This window comes from Gavialis gangeticus, unplaced genomic scaffold (genome assembly GCF_001723915.1).
Source record: "Gavialis gangeticus isolate Ggan-Ray unplaced genomic scaffold, GavGan_comp1, whole genome shotgun sequence".
Taxonomy (NCBI): Eukaryota; Metazoa; Chordata; order Crocodylia; family Gavialidae; genus Gavialis; species Gavialis gangeticus.
Window position 1 is genome coordinate 101,728,311 of NW_017729033.1, and position 9,985 is coordinate 101,738,295.

A 9,985-nucleotide genomic window follows, 5' to 3' on the forward strand; every position below is an offset into this window, starting at 1 on the left:
TTTTATGGGCTAATGAGTTTCATAGCCCAAGTAATAAAAATTCCCATGTGTCAAAATTTCCAACTTCTGTGTGTTCTCTGTTTCAGAATTGTGCTTGGTGCTACAATTTCATTATTCCAATGGAGAGTGAGGGTCAGTCAGATAGTAAATGCCACCTAATTTTTATCTCTTAATTAAGCCATGGACATGGAAGATGTTTTTCTCATTGACTTCTTGCCTTACTAAATGATAGTAAACTCAGAAGTCTATGAAAAGTGCAGTGTGGTCATTTATGTATGTGAAGAAAAGTCTTCATATGTAACACTCTTCCTTTGGTCTTTGTACCATCTTCTTTCCAGTTTGCAACCCATTCCCTAAGCCTCACTTTAGTAAATGTTTTGACTGACAGATAATGACAGTCCCAAAGAACGATGAGGGCAAAAAGCCTATGTTAAAGAATGTGCCCGGGGGCTGGAAATAGTCATTCATTCTGCACCAAATGGAGTTCAACAATGAGGGGTTACTGAATAATGGCTGTTTTGGTTGGCTTAATGTGCATTCAGACTATTTCAGCTGCCATCTTTAAAGGTTACATTTGTTAGCTAGGCCTTCACGCCAGTTCCCCTATTAACTAAGGCTTTATGACACCCAGTGCAGACCATTTAAAACAATGTACCATGCAGAAAACCATCCATCCATCCATCTTATAACACTAGTAAATCTGTATAAAACAGTGACTCAGACATACTGCTTTGTCATGAAACTTTCCCCCTGCCTCTTTTAACCACAGCCATAATATAAAGCTGGGACTTTGATTTCAAACACATTGAAGATCCTTGCTTTTTCCACAACTTTTCCTGTGATGTCTTTTTTTTCTTCCACCTAGAGCAAGACAAAGGATTAATTATTTGAATGAAAATCCTTTCTACTTACTCACTTGTTTTCTTTCATTTTAGTGCATGCATGGTTTACCTAATGCTCTGCTCCTTGGGGTGCTGGGGAAAATTAATTGGAACAGGGGAAAAAACTGGTTTTGTAGAGTGATTTATTGTGTGTAGGGGAATGCAGTTAATCTTTCTACCACTGTTTTTTTGTTTGTTTGTTTTTCATTGGATTGAATTTTTATATCTGGAGCCCATGTTAAATGATTATCATATGTTAAAACTGAAAAAAACTCCAAACAAACTAATCCTTTTTTGGTCAGTGTGCCAGATATGTGAATAGCATCATATATGTTGTATGAGATATAACAGTGATGAGAAGGGATGGAGGAAAATACTTAGTTTTATGCATCTCAATGCTTAATGAGCAATGCTTACACTGTGAGTAGGTTGATAACATTGGCTTGTTTAAAATAGGAATTTGCATTGTTTTAACTAAACCGGCATAATCAGAATGGTACAATTCCCCACAAGTATGGATATAATTGTACCAGTATAGAAATGTTTTCAGTTTGAATTTAAATATTCTGTATCAATAGAAGACCTCTTTAACTGTATAACTGCATCCAACGAGGCCTTTACCAGTGTATATATTTTGGTACATAACCATACCCTGGAACAAAACATATTGTTAGATTGCTGCCTTTATGAAGCTGAGCATTATGGTGGTATTATTTGTACTTAGCAAATGATAAATAGCAACAATAAATGTTCTCAGATATGTACAAGATGCAAGTATGAAGAGAACTTCTCCTACAAAGAAATGAGTGTAGAAAGTAGACACAAAGAGTGCTTAACTTTCTAGAGGACCCAGAGAAGGAAGTCAATTGTATAATCTTATATAATCTGAAGTAATTAAGTTGCTTCTTATGGGCATCCCTTTCTGCTTTGGGACTCGAACCATAGCTTTAGATTCATACACAAGGGCAAGACAATAGATCCAAGCTGTCTAGATTTAAGCAAAGCATTTGATATAGTGTCACATGGAAAATTATTGTTTGAAGTAGAGAAAATGAGGTTTGTATAGGGATATTAGGTTTCTCAAACACAGTTTTTATTTGTCCCAGGTAAACTTGCCTCATAGGACACAAATATGTGATAAAGTCTTTCTGTTGTCAGTTGGGGATTGCTCATTCACAGTCTTTGTTTTCGCAGGGCAAACTCCCTCCTGGAAGGAATCAATGTAAGCAATCAGCAATCAGATGTAAACACAGTCCATAAAGGGTTAACTTGCAATCCTGGAGTCTTTTCCCAGACCCTGAGAAGGTGACCCTGGTTTCATACTGCTTCCCCACATCTGCAGTAATCTTTTCCTTCTCTGTAGTAAGTTCTCTGATTCACCTAGAGTCTTTCCTGAGATCCTGAGAGGGCCACACTGGCTCTGCACTGTAGCCTCTCACCTCAGAACCTTCCCTTTCTCTCCCTATCTGCCTCAGTTCTGCTGGAGTCTTCTCCCAGACCCCAAGAAAGTTCTCTAGCTGACTACAACTTTTAGCCTTGTAGCCTTCTCTCTTCTCTCCTTATCTGTCTCTCTCTGGGAGCTTTTTAACTCCTATGGGCCAGCCAGTAATCATTCTAAGCTGGCCCACTCTGTCAAGGCAAGGTTATAATCATGCTTTGCTTGCTTCCAGTTGGGCTACAGCCCACTACAGGGATTAATACAAGAATTGTAAGATAAATAAGGAGCTGTAATGGGTAAGATGGAGTTACTGGAATTGGAGAGATCACTGGTGGGATTCCTGAGACATTGAGCATTGAAAGGCTTTTTGCTATAGTGGGTAGCAGACTTCTCATTGCTCAGGGTCACTGAGGTGAGGTTATCTTTTTGAGGATGCAAGCTTTAATTTAGAGCAGGGGTCAGCAGCCTACAGCCCCCCATGAAGTAGGGGACTTCAATCTACACCTCCCCCTCCAGCATAGGGTGGGCAAAATCCAGATTGAGCTCCCTCCCCTCCCATCCTGAAGACACCAGAGCTGGGGTGTTGGAGGGGGGAGGGCTAGGGGAGAAATGCTGCAGACATGCAAGCAGCTCCAAAGTGGAGCTCAATTCCTCCACCCCACTGGACCCAACTGAGAATGTCTGTTGAGTTAGGGTAGTCACCGTAACTCATGGCACTTCCTGTGAAGCTCCGTGAGTTACAGCAGGGAGCTGCACAACTGTCAGCACCCTAAGATTTTATCTGGGGAAGGGACAATTCCCAGATATCCTCTGAGCTATAGAGACCTGCCAGTAAAAAGTTGATCTCTCAAAAAGCAGACTTTTCGAAGTTATAAGATAACTGTCAAGTTCTACTTCCAAGCAGAATTCATATGATATGGAATGAGCTCTGTGTAACATGGAATGATCAAGTCAAACATTGTGGCTTGAAGGGGGTGTGTGGGATGGAAAGAAAGGAAAAATATAGAGGATTAAGGTAAACGCATCCATTTCAAGCCCCAAAAAATGGATGCTTCTAGATTCTTGAAAATGATTGCATTTTGTTCTTAGGAGTCAGAGTACACTAACATTTTTACATGGAATAACACCTCTAAGAAAAGCTGTGGTTCTCAGAATTTTGGGAGGTAGATTTCTTTTGTTCACTAGTAGTGAAATGTGTTAAGTTTGTTGTACTTGTTTCTATCTCTCTGTTCTGCTCATGGATCACTTGGTTTGCTTTGTTTTCTTTGACTGAGGCCTTTACACTTCAAATAACTATCACTTTTTTTTTTCTTATTTCTAAGAGGAACACATTTGCTAATATGTTTTTATCTCCTGGATGGCGGTTATCATGCATCATCATTGATGTAACAGCAATGAAGTCATAACTATGAGATAAAGAAATAACCTTCCCCATCACAGGGCCAAAAGAGATGGGAGATGGTAGGATTCACATGCACTTTTAAATGTGAGTAAAGAATCTCTGAGATGGGTGTATGTTTGTCTATCATTGCATGTCAGCAGAACTGCCTATTCCATGAACTGTGTATCCCAAAAAGTAGAGCGTGACTTGCATTGTGCACTCCAGGTACTTACCTCCAACTGTATTCTTAGTATACTTTAGGGCTGTGTTTCTCAGCCTTTTTGGACTCAAGGCACCCTTCATTGGACTGAAGGCACACCTCTAACTTTTTGTGAATTGAATGACAGAAGTATCAAGTTCTAGACCATAAGGCAAATGTTTCCCTTAGGCCAAACTTTCAGTGGCAAGACATCCATTAACTTCTGTAGGCCTGTCATTTGCTAACTATCATCTGAATGTTCTAAATGTCACTGTGTCTTTGTACAAACCTAGATCTGTATCAATTTAACAACAACAACAAAAATATGCCTAGTGGCAGTGTAAAGCTTTGGGAGCTGTAACTTTTAAGGAGTGGAAATATAAAATAAAGGGATAAGACTTAGATTATTCCCTTTTTACCTCCATACTTCCTTCAGTATAGCTGGTAACACACTCTCCTGTTCTGTATAGCTTCCATCTTTCATGTAACAAAAGTAAAAATATACACGATATCTTGATCAAAGTTTTGTTTTTACGCAAAACCTTGGCTGTGACCTTGGATGCTTTTTGTAAAATTATACTAATGGTTTAGCACATCTGACTGTTACAAATCCCATGTACTCAACAACTTAGTCCATCTTAAACTACTGAGGTCACTTTTAATTTTTGTATTAGGGTACAAGATAGCTGAAAATGGAGTATGTTTTGCATTTTAATATCCACTGGTATGGGGAGATTAAAGTTAAATCTCTTCTACAGAGGCTTTCTTAATGAGAGAATCACATCTATATCATCCCTTACATATCAGCGGTAAAGTTTGCATTCCTTGTTTTACAGATTATTTGTTTAGGCTCTTATTAATTGATGTACAACCCAAATTATTGGCCTGTTTGTAAACAAGCCACTGAAAGTTGGTCTACATGTCCTCTGGGGCTGTACAACTATTTATTACTCAGCAGTAGAATTCTGATGATCAGGAGTTCTGGATTCTATTTCTATGATTTGAAGAGGTACATGGTATACATTAGTTATAACTAAACTATATATCATTATAGTTATATCTATACATCTAGTTATAGATTTAGAACTATATCCTAACTATCAGTAGGATAACTAAAACTTATTTAGTCACTTGGCAAGGAAGGATTGTTCAGTGGGTGGGATAGTGGATAGTTTTTATTTATTTATTCCCCTTCTCCCTGTTTGAGATCTGGGCCTGTGGCCTACAGTATAAATGTGCATAAATCCTTTGCCAACTTATTTGAAAAAATTAGAGTAAGTGCTCAGTAAATCTTTCCTGGAATGGACTCATGGCTTTGAGTCACATGAGAATGTACAGAGAAGTTAAGCAAGGTGAGAGTTGAACTGATGGTGTCCTATTTCCCAGGCCTAGGAGCTTTCTTCTAAGTGAGAGGGGTATTTTGTGAAGTAGAGTTGATTTGTCAGGTCCTCAACAAAGTTTTATACTTTTGATTTGGGAGCAGGAGCTGCACCTTGCCTCGTCAGACTGGCTGCTGTATATGAACATATGTTAACTAGATGAAGCTGCTACTTGAGGTCTTCAGGGGACTTAGCAACACAAGACTCGGTAAACAAAGACTGCCATTAGCAGACCTAAAATTTTGAAAAGGGGTGGAGGTGCAATGGTGTGATGCATCATTGTACATAACACAACATGCATTTTTCTCCAGTTAAAAATAAACTAGGAGCATTTACTACTATGTTAAGCGCCTAGTGCTGTATTGAAGCAAAAACAAATCTAACTTCATTAGACTAAGTTAAATACATTCTGCAGGACTGTGAAATAGGAGCTTCCTTACCAGGAGCAGTTAGTAAGCATAATAATGGCAGAAAGAAGGATACTTTGACCATTGATTTGATACATTAAGACCATTAAAAAGAAGAGAGGTTTGTTAACACCCATGGAATGAAGAGTTTAGAAGAGATCAAATAGATTATAATGAGCCACAAAGTCAATTGACTCCCCCAGCACTAGAAATCCTGTTCTCACTGCCAGGCAGTTGATTTTTAACTTTGGATGGAGCAGGAATCAATGTGGGGTTCAAGTGCACTGGTCTCTCCCTTCCCCCACCCACCCCCCAACCAATCTACCCCTGGACACTGCTGTGTAACTAACATTATATGAATTGACACATCAAGACCAAGAAATGGATCAGAGCATTTTAGAAATCTTGTAAAGAGGCTCCAAGAAAACTGAGATGATCCAGTGAAAAAATGCTCAAAAGCATGATTTTTGACCAGTCTTATACTTTCAAACCATCATGAAATAAATTAAATAGTGCTCAGAGTTTATGTTATGGTTTTGTTTTTGTCATTTCAGTTGAGTTTTCTTTACAAAATAAAGGTTGAAATCTTTTGTTAAATATATCTGTGTAATGTAACCTTAACCTATGCTGCTCCTGCTATACCATATATAGTTTGCTCCTAACTAGGCTTTTAAAATGAAACACCATTCCTCAGAAAGAAAAAATGGAAGGGATGCCTTTGAAGGTCAAACAATCTTTCATAATATTCCATGTGAACAGTTGCAGCAAACAGTGTGAAAGACACTGCAGTGTAAATGATCTCCATTTTATATATGATTTTATGTATGCATCTCTGTCCAGCTTGGTATCCTGGTATCTTCCCCCTGCAGGATGTGCGGTAGACTTCAATGGGAATTATCTCTTGTGGGGAGAGAATGGGCCCAGAATATCCTTAGCATTTTGTTTTGTGTAACTTGTTTTTTTAATGGAAAATTAGCTTTAAGATTACATAGCACAATTCTAAATCTCTTTCTGTTGAGGCAATCAGAGACATAATTCAAGGGTGGGACAATTTTTTTTTAAAGAGGGCTGCTTACTTATTTTTCAAATGGACATGCAGCATTAACTGTCTCCTAAAGGCCTTCTGATTCTTTGTTGGCTGGCTCAGATGCAACTGAGAACAACTGCATCCATATATGAGAACTGCATCCATATATGAGTATTTGAGAAGTGTGATGTTTTCTCTAGAAAAGCAGCTTGCCTTCTGTCAGACTGGTTGCTCTACATGAGCATCTGCTAATTGAATGAAGTTGCCACTTGAGGTCTTCAGGGAACGTAGCCAGGTTCTAGCTCCCCCTGGCAGGCAGGCATTTAATTTTATGTTATGCAAATAGAGACATGGAGAAATCACCATCATGGGGGCACCTTTATTGGTACTAATAGTGCCACTCTGTCTCTGGTCCAAAGCACAGAGTTTACTTATGATTTGCCCTAAATTTCTGTTAATGTAATATCAATCTTGCACAACTGAGGATAATTTCCACTGATTTTTCACTGGCTTCCACCAATGCAAACCCTGGAAGAAGGCCTCAGCAGTGAAAGTGTCTCTGGGAGTAGACCAGACAAGGTTCTTTGGGTGAATCTGATATGTTTTATTAGACCAACTAAAATAGTTGGGGAAAACATGTTTAGCAAGCATGCAAGATACCAGCCCAGCCTCTGGCTTCTTTACTATTCATTCCATCCAGGCAGGGCACACGCCAACTGCAGAGACTTCCTCAGCCTGATGAGGGTTTTTAAATCCAAAAGCTTGCTAAATATTTTTTTCCAACTATTTAGTTGGTCTAAAAGAAGATATCAGATTTACCCAAAGAACCTTGTCTGCCTATGTCTGTAGACCAACACAGCTGCAACCTACACCCCTGGGAACCTTTTGGAAAACACTCACAGCCCCCCTTCTCTGGGTGCTGTAGGAATGCAGGTAGTCAGTACTGACTCCACTGTAGGAATTTCTGGACCCAGAGAGTTGTGGTTATAGCTGCCAGAGAAGGTGTTGACTTAAAGCATCAACCCAGAAGCCTTTATGGTTCCTTCCTGATGCAGGCGTTGAAGTTGGCTTCATCTGCCAGAACCCCCAAACATGTCTTCCTTGTAGCACAGCAAGACAACTTGGTGCATAGAAATGGGATGTACAGTTCTCCATGCCAGGGATGTAGGTATGTGAAATCTGTCTAGTGGCTGAAAACAAATGACAGAAGTGGCTGGAAAAACGGAAATGAAAGGAGAATCCTTATCTTCACATCTGCCAGGGGAACTGGCTTTTAAAGCAAGTGATTTGGAAAAGAAAATAAACTAAAATAAAAAGGCTGGATTCGTCAGTGATTTGGAGCTTGTAATCAGGAACTGGTATAAGGTCTACTGCTCTGATTTGCACTCGTTAAAATGAATAAACAATATGCAGGATCTACATATTCCCCTTATATTCTGACACAGTGCATATACAAGGTAAAGTTGGAGCCATGTACAAAATGCAGCTATTTTAATTAAAATATATTTATTCCCATTTATTCCAATGTAGATAAATTACATCTACTTGCTGCCATCTAAATTGTCAGGGCACTTCTCAAATGTATTGTGTGCCATAATAAGTAAGATGTCTCAGAAATGCACAACAGGTTGGCTGCTTTCTTTGAAGTTAACCTTGGAGACTAAAGTATGGGTTCATATGTGGAGGAGCTGAAGGAATGGCGTGCATGCATGTACGTGTGTGTAAGAAAGAAGCTTATTTTCCTCTGGAGTATCCTAATATTTTCATATGCAAGATTGAGAGTAGTTCTGGTAATCCCTCAGTATATAGAATTTAATAGTGCAACCTCTGGTTTCTTCATTTTATGACTTATTTGACATTTGCATTTACCACTAGTTTAACACTGTCAAAAGGCTTCTGCACAAATATTCTGAAGGGTGATGTGTTACCAGTGGGTCAGAAGATTTCCTTCTGTTTTTTCCACACTCCTTATTCCTCTGATTGCTGCTTCTAGCAATCACAACTGTGTTATGCTGTGCTTAGTGATGGTGGGTAATAGGCAATTTGAGTAAGTAATTATGTATTTCTAAGCGTAGTGATTTCTCTGTCTGTCTCTCTTTCTTGCTATTTCTGTAACAGCCAAAAGGCAATACATTTGTTTAACAAGGCAGATATGCCATTTGGTGACAGCAGACACACCTTAGGCAACAGAATCAAGTCTCCTAGCTAAAGGTTTTAATGTTACTAAATAGATTATTTTCCTTGTTACCTTCAGAGAATACAGTTCCAGTACAAAACATCACCAGGCGCATATACCAACAGACAATGAAAAAAGCAATGTGTAATCAGCTGAAGTAAGTTTGCCTGAAAAATGATAAGTCTGAATTTTTGGCTAAAACACCAAAGTGATCCTCATATCCTTGGTAGAATTGAAAAACAAAACAAAAAGCTCCAAATCTTTATCTGGAGTTAACAAGTATACAGGTCCAGTAAAATCAGCAAAGCCATGCTCAGTTTTAGCAGCCTAAGGATCTGGCCTGAAATTCCCAAGGTTCATGATCTCACAACGCAAAGCTGATTTCTTAGGCTAGAAATAGAAATCACCAAATGAACTGGATCATTTGTGTCATTATTTTTAATGGCACAGCTGATCCACTTAATTAGGAGCCTCTTGTCCTGCCCTTCATGTTGGAGGACAACGGGCAATATGATCTCTCCACTTCCCCTGCCCCACCTCAGCCAGAGAGGTCCCTCATAATCCTGTGAGAACAGGTTTGGCTGAGTGGGGAAGGGCTTTTCTCCACTCAGCCAGACTCAGTCCTGCGATCAGGGAGATGGGTCTGGCTGAGTATGGAATCCCAACTTGCTAGTTTATGGAGAGATGCCCCAAGGCTCTCTGGGTTGATTCTCTGTAAGTGGGGAAAGCTGGGTAGGTTCTCTGGCTGGAGTGGCCCTCAAACCCCCAGAACATCTACCTGGGGTAGCTGGAGAGTAGGTGTGGCTCAAACTTATCATACTAATAGATGTCTGCCACAATAAAGTGGCAGTCTTACTACCTTTTGTTGTGTACTGATTTTCCTTTGATGTGATGTGACAAAGGGTAGAGACATCTGTGGCGGGTGCAGAGATCCCACCTCAGGAACACAGCTGGGTATTCGTATCCCTCCGCTGTTTCCACCACGTGAGGCGGGCCAGTAGGGGGTGCTCCTGCATTGAGCCACCCACCTCCCTGCGCCCGACCACCTTCCAGGCTCCGAATGCCTCCCTAGGGGCGCCTTATGTCCGGCCGACCCC

The 9,985-nt window shown here is 39.9% G+C and overlaps 1 protein-coding gene across 6 annotated transcripts in view; it reads left to right on the top strand.

Annotated features, from left to right (window-relative positions):
• MAPK10 (mitogen-activated protein kinase 10) overlaps positions 1 to 9,985 on the top strand; it is a 565,285-nt gene that overhangs the window by 149,555 nt on the left and 405,745 nt on the right. The gene's annotated exons all lie outside the window — the stretch shown is intronic.